The following is a 13,875-nucleotide window of genomic DNA, read 5'->3' as shown; positions in this document are numbered from 1 at the left end:
AACCCTGCGTTCTCAGAGCGCAGTGTTCTGGTGGGATAATATGACACGATGAGCTCTCTAAGATATGACAAAGCTTGACCATTTAGAGCTTTATAAGTTAACAGTAGAATTTTAAATTCAATTCTGGATTTTACAGGGAGCCAGTGCAGAGAAGCTAAAACAGGAGAAATATGATCTCGTTTCTTAGTTCCTGTTAGTACACGTGCTGCTGCATTCTGAATTAGCTGGAGAGTTTTAAGGACTTACTAGAGCTACCAGATAATAGAGAGTTACAGTAATCCAGCCTTGAGGTAACAAAAGCGTGGACCAATTTTTCTGCATCTTTTCGGGTCAGGATAGGCCTAATTTTCTCAATATTACGCAGATGAAAAAATGCAGTCCGTGAGGTTTGTTTTAAATGAGAATTAAAAGACAAATCTTGATCAAATGTTACTCCAAGGTTTCTTACGGTAGTGCTAGAGGCCAGAGCAATGCCATCTAGAGAAACTATGTCATCAGATAAAGAGTCTCTGAGCTGTTTGGGGCCAAGAACAATAACTTCAGTTTTGTCTGAATTTAACATCAGGAAATTGGTGCTCATCCAGGTTTTTATGTCTTTAAGGCAATTATGAAGTTTAGTTAATTGATTACTTTCTTCTGGCTTCATAGATAAATACAACTGTGTATCATCTGCATAACGATGGAAATTTACAGAGTGATTTCTAATGATGTTACCTAAAGGAAGCATATATAGAGTAAATAGGATTGGTCCGAGCACAGAACCTTGCAGAACTCCAAAACAAACTTTCGTACGTAAGGATGATTCATTATGAATGTAAATCCTGACTGAAAATCCTCAAATAAATTATTATCATGGAGAAAATCACACAGCTGGTCTGCAACTACTTTCTCAAGGATCTTTGAAAGAAAGGGAAGATTAGATATTGGTCTATAGTTGGCTAACACCTCTGGATCCAGGGTGGGCTTTTTAAGGAGAGGTTTAATTAAAGCTACCTTAAAAGACTGTGGTACATAGCCTGTTAATAAGGATATATTGATCATATCTAATATATGAGTGTTAACTGAAGGTAAGACCTCCTTAAGTAGCCTAGTTGGGATGGGGTCTAAGAGACACGTTGATGATTTAGATGAAGAAATCACTGCGGTCAGTTCTTGAAGAGAAGTTGGGGAGAAGCAATCTAAATATATATTAGGTTTTACAGCTGTGTTTGAGGTTAGATAGGTACTATCTGAGGGCAGGAGGTCATGAATTTTCGGTCAGAGGTCAGCTTCTCTGTGACATCATAATGTTTTGCAAAAACACTTTTCTGATCGTGTGTGTGTGTGTGTGTGTGTGTGTGTGTGTGTGTGTGTGTGTGTGTGTGAAGTATCCATGTTTCTACAGACATGGGTATAAATTGTAACTGCAGCTTGACTGTAGGCATACAACTACGAAGCAATAATTTTAGTTGCAATTATTTATAGTTTTGGTAGTGTATCTGCAGGGTCATTTTGAGTGTTGCCATATGGAATATCTGTTTGATCATAAGGTCACTTTTCTGCCTATCTATAGCCCACTCTCCTCTTTACATTGATAAAAAATAACATCAAAGACGAGATGCAACATATAAATTACAATGCCTGCATACCAACCATACCATACCATACCATACCATACCGAAAAACTAACAGTTCACACGATAATAATTGCAAAAAAAAACAAAAAAAAACCAAGAAGAAGATTGATCAAATAATAAAAAAAATACTAATAAAAATAACAAACAGTTGCTTTATCATGTTGGCCATTTCTCTTAAAGGGTCTCTTTAGTATTTTTCAACCCGGACCCCATTTTCCCATTTTTTGTGTCTAAGTGACTAATGGGGACAACAATTTCTTAAAATGGTCCAATACTGAGTGAGACCACTGCAGCTGGCAGCGGCAAAACTGGCTGCAATGTAACTATTCAAGGGCACTGTGCACTGTCAATGAACGTTCACTAAAGCCCTGTTTCCACCAAGCAGTACGGTACAGTTCAGTACAGTTAAGTATGCTTTTTTCCATTTCCACTGTGAAAAGTTGTTGCGGATGCACTTTTAGTAATGATTGGATCTTCAAGTGTGTATTCATTTTGAGCAGATTATGTGATCTGCATATATCCCAATCCTCACTCTGAGAGAAAAATAGTGTTGTAGTGCATCATTCCATTGGGCTCTGCCAACACTAAATTCCTGAGCTTGCCTTAGAAGGACTAAATGCACAGACCTGCTATTTTTAAATATCCCATATAGAGACTCTCACTGCAGCCTGATCTATACTGTTCTATCTAAATGTCGGCGAGCTGCCCTGTCCTTTGGATGATAAACGAGGTACAGATTTCCATCTGTGTCACCAGTGAAGAGGAATAACACTGAGTGATGGACAGAGCAGTGAGTGATGACTCACATGAAAGAGTTTGAGGTGGAAACGCTAGGGTCTAGGTACCATGTCTGAAGGGTTACTTTTGGTTCCAAAGGTACCATAACTGAAAATGTTTGGTGGAAACGGGGCTTAAAAGTGCTTGTCGCTTTTTGCTACTGACAGGCTCAGATTGTTGTCTGACAACAATATGGAAAGGATCATAGATACTCTTTGTCAAAGAGAAGGATCATTTTTGTTTAACCAGAAACACCAAACCCACAAGACTAATTACAACATTCTACAGAGTTCTTTATATAATAGTAAGTAATAATAAGTAATATCTACACTTTTATCTCTTTTAGTTCAAAGAAAATAATTATATTTCACTTGTTTAATTAACACTGTTCCACATCTGAAGCCTCATATCGGTCCTGTTCAGTCTCTTATTTCCCCTCACTGTAACCTCTCTCTATCTCTATCTGAACACATGTACTTTAAACAAGTTTCCGCACTTTGAACAAGATCCTCTGGTTTCGTTCCCACATGTGATCTCTCTGGTCTCTTACAGATTGTGGCCTCGGGTGAAGGTTTCATGAGAGGGCAGCGGGGGCAGATGCACATTTTTTAGACATCTTAAAGACGCACATTACCCACCACAACACCTCATAATGGGGAAGTTTTATTGAGGTTGGAAAAGTCCTGATACCACTCCTTCTCTGATGCACTTGAGGGGAAGAGAACAAGAGCCAGCAGAGTTGTGTGTGTGTGTGTGTGTGTGTGTGTGTGTGTTTGTGTGTGTGTGTGTGATACAGAAATACACAAAAATACACAGAAATACAGGGAGAAAAAAGAGAGAAGAAAGAGATAACAGGAGAGGGGAACTGAACTGAGATAATGTGAAGGATACAGGAATACAAGTCAGTGAAAGATAGAGAGAAAAAGTAAAACTTAACAGCAGAAATAAACATGTTTACAGCCTGCCACAAAAAATAGTTTTGGTCTTTGGCTAATTTTTCCCCTTCATGACAGCTGTATGGGGGGTGGATTTTTTTTTTATGTAACTTCCCATTTTATCAAGACTTAAAGTTATGCATTATTAAGGGTGGACCACTTTGCCACTTTGAGTGACAGGCTGTTTGTGAGGCGTCATCATGGTCTATGGGCAGTGCCATTCTCTTGTCCAAATATGGTCACTTCTGGCTCCAAAAATCCAAGATGGCAAAGGCATGTCAAAATTGAGGCTTCAAAGTGTGTGGGTTTTCTCCGGGTACTAGCATCAATGGTTGTCTGTCTCTATATGTTAGCCCTGAGATAGTCTGGCAACCTGTCCAGGGTGTAACCCACCTCTCGCCCAATGTCAGCTGGGAAAGCCTGAACTTACAATTTGTATTCCTTTTGCCAACGGGCCACTGATTCATCATGCTGAATTGACCAAAAGAAAGCTGTCAGGGGCCGACGAGGACACACTGCACCGACGAGGGCGGCAGATGCTCACTAAAAGCTCAACTTTGACCATTGGCCAATCATTGGCTTGGTATTTCAGGGCCCTAAAGATGAAGCTCTTACCACACCAGATCCGACATTTCCCGTAATGTAACCAACAGCATCCCTCACTACCTTGAAAACACTGACGTCTTAAGACCCATAGGACATTGTAGGCTCAACTTACCATGAGAAATAAACTGCCCCTTTAGTGAGGGTGATCACAATGGTGAAAATTTGAAAATTAATTTTAGGGAAATAAAGTGAGAGGAAGGCCATAAAGTCTGTGTGTGTGTGTGTGTGTGTGTGTGTGTGTGTGTGTGTGTGTGTGTGTGTGTGTGTGTGTGCGCGCGCGTGCATGCACTCCCTGTTCCTGCAGCAGAGCCCCATCCGTCAGGCCTTTTGGCAGCAGAACAAACCGGGCAGAGTTACTTTTTTGCGGGTGTTCCCCTCTCTCTCCTCTGTGCAGCCTTTTACTGTCACACAGGGATCTAAATGATGAGGACACGCAGAACATGCAGATGTTTGCAATATCTCTCTAATATGAACTCTCTCATACGGACGCACCTGGCTCTGATTTGTCTGAGATAGAGCATGTAGCGTGTGCACTTGACATCAGTTTTTATGTGTGCAGAAAGATACTTAAAGGAAAGAGGAGGAGGAAGAGGAGGAGGAGGAAGGAGGGAGGATGGAGGAGGGACGACGGAGGGGGTTGTAAGTAAAAACAGAGCAACTGTCGCTCACATGCCCAACACAGAATGATAATCAGGGCCCCGGCTGCGTTTGTACATGAGCAGCTTTGGTTTTGGGTGACAGCGCTGGTAGTGTTGTTTTACAGTCAGTCTGCAGTTGGAAATAAAAACCAGACGAGGTGGGCTCTGCAGCCAAAATCAGTCCCCCCGGTAATTAAAAGTGCCTGCTGAGAGCTCTTTACTACACGCAGCCAGATCACTGATCATCACTGGCCGATCACATCAAAAGGAAATGACACAGGACACAAGGCAAGCCATTAGTGAGTCGATTTCCCCAAAAAGATCAGAGGCAGTCATTGGGCAGTTGATTACCTACAGATTGTCTGTTCTTTCTTCACCTTTCCACCCGCAGGGAAATGCACTGAAACTTATATTTTAAAATCCTCCTTCTGTAATAAAAATTCCAAAGAGCCGAACTATTTAATGCCACAATGATTTGATTTAATGCATCACTAAATCTCACGTATTTTGAGTTTTCTGAGTCATTTAAAGCTTAACTTCATAACTTTTGTCAAAAAGCAGCCTCTCTGGCCATAAGTGGTAATTACAGGATGAAAACACAATGAATTTGCTTTAATTTCCTAAGATGCTCTTAAAGCAAACGTTTAACATTCTGGGAAGTATGCTCTTGTGTTACCACTCTCATGCAGACCCCTGAGAAGTGCACCGAGCTTTGAAGCCAACTTTACATAATGGCCAAACAGTGGAATTACAACTTCCTGGTCCGTCACCTGAGCCTATTGGGTTCAAAGAGACTTTTTCCTCTGTTGACTTGCATTGTAAATGAAATGTCTGTAAATCATATACATTTTTTGAGTGTCACAGCCCCCACAAAATGACTCATTTCACAGTCGAGATTTAATCCATTCAGTCCAATAACAGTTAGAAGGTCTAGAAGAGTCGCACAATTAAATCATTTAATCTCCATTCAAATTAGTGGAGTGCTAAACTGGAAGTAACTGGCTCAGGAAGTCTTTAGTGTGCCTGCTCTATGGGCCCAATGATGCAGAAGCAGTGTCAATCATCCTGGTAACTTTACAGACAGCAGTTGCACACTTTTGGCTACATGAGCCTCTGAGCAACTTTCATAGGTATGAACGGGGTCTTACTTTCAATGCTGTATCCAGGTCTCTTAATACATCCATGCTCTTGCATCCATGCAGTAAATATGAAACTACAGAGAGCAGCCAATAAGGTTAGCTTAGCATAAAGACAAGAAACAGTGGGAAACAGTTCACCTGATTCTGTCTAAAGGCAACAAAATTCACTAACAACACCTTTAAAGCTTATTAATTAACGTTGGCTTGTTTGTTTGAAAACAAAAGAATGGAAAAGGTCAGTTTTCTGTTTTATGAGAGATGTGTCAGATTCTTTCTTGACTGTCAGCAGCAATTTACTGGATCCATTTTATTTACAATTTTATTTTATATATTGAGGGGAAATTTTTTCACTCTTTTTTGTCAGTAACACACAGACACACATGCACAAACAGGACCTATACATGCACAAAGTGGAGAGATGTCAGAGTGAGGGGGCTGCCTCGGTCAGGCGCCCAGAGCAGTTGGAGGGTTCGGTGCCTTGCTCCAGGGCACCTCGGCAGTGCCCAGGAGGTGAACTGGCACCTCTTCAGCCACCAGTCCACGCTCCATATTTTGGTCCAGACAGGGACTTGAACCTGCGACCCTCCAGTTCCCAACCCAAGTCCCTATGGACTGAGCTACTGCCGCCCCCAGCTGAAATAAACAGTGCAAAACATCAACTCACACAGTGAGTAACCAGCACAAAATGTTGGTAATGGGTAAAAATTCATACATCAGTGGTTCATTATGTGAATCTAAATTATATGATTTTTTTATTAACTTATTCAAGGAATCACTCCCTCAGAACAAAGAGCTCTCAAGTACTTCCATGTTGTAGAAATACAAGAGCGAAAAAAAAGAAGAAAAAATGAATGTTTTCTATTTGTATTCTTGCTTGTATTGAAAAATTAGCACTAAACACGCTCAAATGTCAAAGTAAAAGTAGCCTACTTTTCGTGAAGAAAATGGAAGTTTCCACTTTTATCCTTTCACATGAGCTGAAACGGTAAAAAGATCAGAAAGGAAGAGGGAATTAATAGAAAGATAGAAAGGAAAACAGATTGACTTTTTAAAAACCTGCAGATGACATCTGTATGTCAGTGTGTCATCAAACTAAAACTTTTACTGAGTCAACCTTTTTCAGCCGAAAGATTTTTACAAGAGAAAAGAAACATTTTATGAGCCCTTCTTACAGTGAACATAAAATCTTAATCTGTCAAGTGACTGCAGCCATCAGATAAATGTAGTAAAAAAGTACAATATTTCATACTTGGGTCATGTGGTATCAACTAAACTATCTCAGTGACAGCTCAGCAGCAGTGGAAAAAGAATTGAGATGCTATACAAAAGAAAAAGCAGTAATACTACAGTATAAAAACACTGCATTTTAATGTTGTTATGGTAAAGATAACATAAACCACTTAATATACTGTTATGTTGTTTAATATATAAAAACGTATCATATTTTTAAAAATGATTATATGTTTTATTTGTAAAATCTTGACCTGAAAAGTTACTGGCAACTAGAAGGGCATTCAGGTGACAGGTAGGTATTGTTGCAGGTCGCCCCCAAGTCACCCTGGTATGTGTGACTTAAGCCCCATTAACACTGTTAGCAATGTCAGCACTGGCACTGTTGCTGTTGTTAGCACTGCTGGCATTGCTGATAATGCTGTCTTGACCCACAGTGGCGGGACAGCGACGTTGTGCATGCATAACACTGATACTGCCAGGTTGCTCTAATGAGTGAGAACTAACCTCTTTTTGACACTTTTCGCACTGTCAGCACTGTTGCCATTGTTGGCAGTAGCCTACACTGCTAGCTGCTGCCATTTCGGCTCAGCTACCTCCACGTTTTGCTTGTGATGTCCAAGATGAGAGCAGTATGCAGGCATGTCCTCCCAGACTATGATGTCGTATATTGGAAGTTTAACAACAGTGAAAAATAATTGGTGTTTCTGCCCCGTGATTCAGATCGGCTTCAAAATTTGATAGATCCTTCTTTGGCCGATGCTACACCTTTACACCATGTTTTGGAAAAATCAGGCCATCAGGTAATTGTTCCATAATCCTGCAGACAGACAAAACCAAAAAGATGACCTTCTTGGCGAGGGTTAATTGCAGCCATCAGATAAATGTAGTGCAGTAAAAAGTACAATATTTCTCTGGAGTACATGTATAGTTAACGTGTTCTCGCTCCCAACTTGTCAAATACCGATGCTTGATCAGTGGCCCTCGGAGTCACACAGCGATACACAGATGCAACCTTAGTGGTGGTATGAAATGCACTGGATGGCAGCAGTCGCTGTCTGTACAGGGCAGGTGGGAAAAACAACAGACTTCCACTTTGGAGTCTGCTGTTCATTGAGGGTTTTTTTTTTTATAACAAGCTAATGTGCTAGTCTGTGTAGCATGCTAAATTGGTGACATTTGTGAGGTATGTCATGTGATGTTACATTACATTAGTGACAAAAAGTACTTACATTAGGCCAAACCATGGTGTTTTTTTCTAAACCTAACTATGTACTTTTGTTTCTTAAACATAAGGAAGTAAACCTAAAAATCAAAGTTGATATTGTAAAGACTGAATGCATTTAATGAGCAGGACCTGAACATTTCCTGTGAAAACAGAAGTGTGTTTTCAAAAGACACAATGCATACTACAAGCATAAATTGACACACCATCCTTTGGCATCCAAAACTGACACAGGAGGGTAGCTAGGACATCATATTTTGACTAGTAGGGTCAATGACGAAATGTTGATATATGTAAAGTTGGGAATGAGACTGTGTTGATATAGTAGCAGGAAATGGAAATACTCCACATGTACGTCAGAATTGTATTAACGTACAGTATTTGAATAAATGTCCTTCTATCACTGCAACTGAGCAATATTTGTGAACCAGTGAGGGCCACTCACTGTTCCTGACAGTTTTGAAAAAAGTGAATGCTGTGATGAACTTTTGTGTGTATATGTGTGTTAGTTTTTTTTATGTGAAACTGCTATTTTCAAGGTCAACAATGAACCTTCAAGCTCTACTATTTTTCCTCCAAAATGTAGTCAAATCTCAAAGTAATTGTCCTTAGTTACTTCTTAAATGTGTTTGTATGTACATTGATGAAAAAATACTTTAAATTTAAGCCATTTTTTTAATCAATTTTAACTCCTCAATAAACTTACAAACCTTAACACCTACATTATTTTACATGAAGAATTCACTTCAGTCTTGCTCTTCTCCGGACATTCGGGGATGCTCTGAGGTGCTGAACAACTTGACATTTTTAAACACCTTGTTAAATGAGTTGCAGGTGCAATCAGCAAGACATCAGCACTTTCAAACCTCGGCACAATCGCCCTCCTTACTGTAATTTATTCCCCTTTAAGAAATGTGGGGGCGAGTGGGCAGACAGAGAGGGGGGAGCAGAGTCTTTGGGTCAATAAAAATCAAAAAAGTAGTTATTGACTTTGAAGCCCTTTGCCGTTTGAGGGAAATCTGAACCGGGCCGATTGTGGCGAGTCGCTCTGGTTGAAGCCGGAGAGGAAATGCAGTGTGACACTAACAGGCTGAAGGAGGAAGTGTTGATGGACTGAATTAAACAAGGGGCTGAGGGGGTGGTGGGTGGGTTTGTGGGGGCATGACACTAATGTTTTCCATTGACAAGACGGAAAAGCCCCGCTGCTATGCCACACACACACACACACACACACACACATACACATACACACACACACACACACACACACACACACACACAGAGTCATAAATTCATGCATTTATTCACAGAGAACGTTCACTGGGAGCCGGCAGCAGGGGCACTTTCCCATGCATACTTTAAGGAAAAAATACACAAACATTTAGTTTAAACTGAAGTCTGATTGAAAGGTGAAAGATCTGTCCAATCAACATTTACCAAACAGTTCCAGTACAACATTTCCCAGAGCAGTTTGATTAAAGTATAAAAATGACCATCAATTGCCTGTACTGAAAGAAAATAATGAAGATTTAAACATATTTAAGGCTACTGTGACTCAGAGGTACACAAGCTGTCTGTTTTCAATTAGGGCTTTTAAGCAGTTTGAGGAAATGTGTGGTAACTTCAAGAGGAAATATTTTACATGTCATGGATGTAATAGAGGAGCATTGTACTTTGTATAAACTGCTGGATCTGGGTTTTATCTACACGCAGGAAAAAATGCAGCAGTGAAAACAAAGGAGTAAATGTGGAGGGAGATGTTGAACAGAACAGGAGCACAAATATGTTTAAATGAGGATTTTCACCTTAAAAGTTCATGCATTTATCAAAAATCCCCCAAAGTGACTTAGAATAGTTGCAACAGTAGGGATAATCAAAAGCAGCATTCAGGAGTGTGCAAGTCAAAGCTTAAAAAATAAAAGATTTTAAAACTAATATATATGCAAAATTTGTGTATAATAAGGAAATGCATAGGTTTATTGAATTTTGATAATATGATAATTAGCAAGGCACAGCTGTGCAAAATGCAGCTCCCCCAAACAATGACCCTATAGGCCATTTGTACAAGCAGCTTAGTACATCCCATATTTATGTTTGATGTAGGCGGCGACCTCGAATGGCTGGAGTGAAAAGGAAGTTGGTCGAAGTATAAAGAACGACAAAGTCAACCTAGTGAGAAGGTCAGGGTGGATGGACAGGTCAAACAAACACAGGACTTTCACCCAGGTGCGTTTGTGTCCTGTAAGAAATCAAAAGTTAACGTCGAGTGATTTTAACTTAACATGACTTCATATGTAACCTACATAACTTACTAACATAACTAATGTAACCTTTTTTTTCCGAAACCATGATTCTTTTCGGAATCCTAACCAAGTAGTTTGTTTATTTGTTTGTTTGTTTTGTTTTGTGTTGTTTTGTTTCATTTTGTTTTGTTTGTTCTTTTAAATCAGCTGGAAAAAGGAAGAAGGAGCAAGGCCTGTTGCTCCTGTGAGAAAATCCCAGTTTGGACACACCTTCTCATTCAATGCGTTTTCTTTATTTTCATGACTATTTACATTGTAGATTCTCACTGAAGGCATCAAAACTATGAATGAACACATGTGGAGTTATGTACTTAACAAAAAAAGGTGAAATAACTGAAAACATGTTTTATATTCTAGTTTCTTCAAAATAGCCACCCTTTGCTCTGATTACTGCTTTGCACACTCTTGGCATTCTCTCCATGAGCTTCAAGAGGTAGTCACCTGAAATGGTTTCCACTTCACAGGTGTGCCTTATCAGGGTTAATTAGTGGAATTTCTTGCTTTATCAATGGGGTTGGGACCATCAGTTGTGTAGTGCAGAAGTCAGGTTAATACACAGCCGACAGCCCTATTGGACAACTGTTAAAATTCATATTATGGCAAGAACCAATCAGCTAACTAAAGAAAAACGAGTGGCCATCATTACTTTAAGAAATGAAGGTCAGTCAGTCCGGAAAATTGCAAAAACTTTAAATGTGTCCCCAAGTGGAGTCGCAAAAACCATCAAGCGCTACAACGAAACTGGCACACATGAGGACCGACCCAGGAAAGGAAGACCAAGAGTCACCTCTGCTTCTGAGGATAAGTTCATCCGAGTCACCAGCCTCAGAAATGGCAAGTTAAGAGCAGCTCAGATCAGAGACCAGATGAATGCCACACAGAGTTCTAGCAGCAGACCCATCTCTAGAACAACTGTTAAGAGGAGACTGCGCGAATCAGGCCTTCATGGTCAAATAGCTGCTAGGAAACCACTGCTAAGGAGAGGCAACAAGCAGAAGAGATTTGTTTGGGCCAAGAAACACAAGGAATGGACATTAGACCAGTGGAAATCTGTGCTTTGGTCTGATGAGTCCAAATTTGAGATCTTTGGTTCCAACCGTGTCTTTGTGAGACGCAGAAAAGGTGAACGGATGGATTCCACATGCCTGGTTCCCACTGTGAAGCATGGAGGAGGAGGTGTGATGTGTGGGGGTGTTTTGCTGGTGACACTGTTGGGGATTTATTCAAAATTGAAGGCACACTGAACCAGCATGGCTACCACAGCATCCTGCAGCGACATGCCATCCCATCCGGTTTGCGTTTAGTTGGACAATCATTTATTTTTCAACAGGACAATGACCCCAAACACACCTCCAGGCTGTATAAGGACTATTTGACCAAGAAGGAGAGTGATGGAGTGCTGCGGCAGATGACCTGGCCTCCACAGTCACCGGACCTGAACCCAATCGAGATGGTTTGGGGTGAGCTGGACCGCAGAGTGAAGGCAAAGGGGCCAACAAGTGCTAAACACCTCTGGGAACTCCTTCAAGACTGTTGGGAAACCATTTCAGGTGACTACCTCTTGAAGCTCATGGAGAGAATGCCAAGAGTGTGCAAAGCAGTAATCAGAGCAAAGGGTGGCTATTTTGAAGAAACTAGAATATAAAACATGTTTTCAGTTATTTCACCTTTTTTTGTTAAGTACATAACTCCACATGTGTTCATTCATAGTTTTGATGCCTTCAGTGAGAATCTACAATGTAAATAGTCATGAAAATAAAGAAAACACATTGAATGAGAAGGTGTGTCCAAACTTTTGGCCTGTACTGTACATATAGGAGAAAACGTTATGATCAAAAAATTATCTCACAAATCTCTCACCACTGACCACCATACCTTTCTTAAAAAAAAAAAAAAAAAAAAAGATCCCATGGTGGTCTGGTCCACCACAAGGAGAGGGACTTCATACCTCTTATACATACTACATGACTGCGTATGAATAAAAATCTTCATATGGTAAACTCGTTGGTTGAATGATTGATTGATTTTTCATCTGGAGTCCCTGGATAAGTCACCCTAATAAAAAAATATCATGTGCTGCATTCATTGTGTTCCTGTTATCAATATTTTTTTAAGTTCTTATAAATTTCAACTACAGTTTATTGTTGTACAATAAAGCACAATAAAGATAATTGACTTTTTATCTCCTTTAGACATTGTAGCAGTTTATGTCTTGCATGTGTGATGAATAAAGATCTTTTACTGTACAGGATTCTCACTGTGATTGTGATTTTACTGAACAGACGGTAGATTGTTTTTTGTCTTTTCTCTCTCTCTCAGCCTTTATCAGTGTGAGCACGGTGATGAAAGCATGTTTTGATCCGTAAGCCACTTTTCATATCTGGATTTGGGAGGCACATGGCATGGGAGAGGTCAGCGTTTATGGGCATTAACAACAAGTTCAGACAGACCTCCCATCATGCGTGCATTCATCTAATAAAGCAGGTTTACTTGAGGTCCGTCACTCTTCAGGCCTTGATAAGATTGTCAATCACACGTTTGGAGCCTGGAAGCAGCAGCAGCATTTCTGGGGTCAAATCAGAAACTGAAGCATTAAAAGAGAATTACAAGATTATTATGTCTTTCATCCAGCCTCTCTTTTAAGTCTTGGATTTGTTCAGTGTTATTCTTTGCTTTAATTAACAGGATTAAAGTGAACTTTGATCAATATCATTTGAAACAATGGCTTGTTGTCAAACCTCCGTTAATCCCCACAAACTGTCAGACTGAATCACATCCACAGAGTAAAACTTTACCAGAGTGGGTTTTAGAAGCAGCCTAGAGTCACACGCTGAGGCTCTGCAGCCAAAAACGGGTTTTGAAATATTCTTCACTGTGCCGCGAAAAATGAAACTTCGTCAGGGATTATGAAATTAAAGGCCATACCTGTTTTTACCATATAGTTAAGTTTAAGTTTAAGTTTATTTCCTTTATTAATCCCCCTGAGGGGAAATTCAATGTTTTCACTCTTGCTTGTCAATTACACACAGGTCCAAAAGACACACACATGCACAAACAGGACCTATACATGCACAAATTGGAGAGATGTCAGAGTGAGGGGTGGTGAAGCGCCCCGAGCGGTTGGGGGTTCGGTGCCTTGATCAAGGGCACCTCGGCAGTGCCCAGAAGGTGAACTGGCACCTCTCCAGCCACCAGTCCACGCTCCATATTTTGGTCCGGACGGGGACTCGAACAGGCGACCCTCCAGTTCCCAACCCAGATCCCTATGGACTGAGCTACTGCCGCCCCCACGCATATGAATAGAAATCCAATATTACACTGTTTTGCACAGAAATGCTACAGTTAATTTTGAAATTAAGTTTGCACCCATAGTGTGCATGATCAAAAATCAAAGTTGCTTGGGGTG

This window comes from Epinephelus fuscoguttatus, linkage group LG17 (genome assembly GCF_011397635.1).
Source record: "Epinephelus fuscoguttatus linkage group LG17, E.fuscoguttatus.final_Chr_v1".
NCBI classification, from domain to species: Eukaryota; Metazoa; Chordata; class Actinopteri; order Perciformes; family Serranidae; genus Epinephelus; species Epinephelus fuscoguttatus.
Note: the sequence above shows the minus strand (reverse complement) of the source record.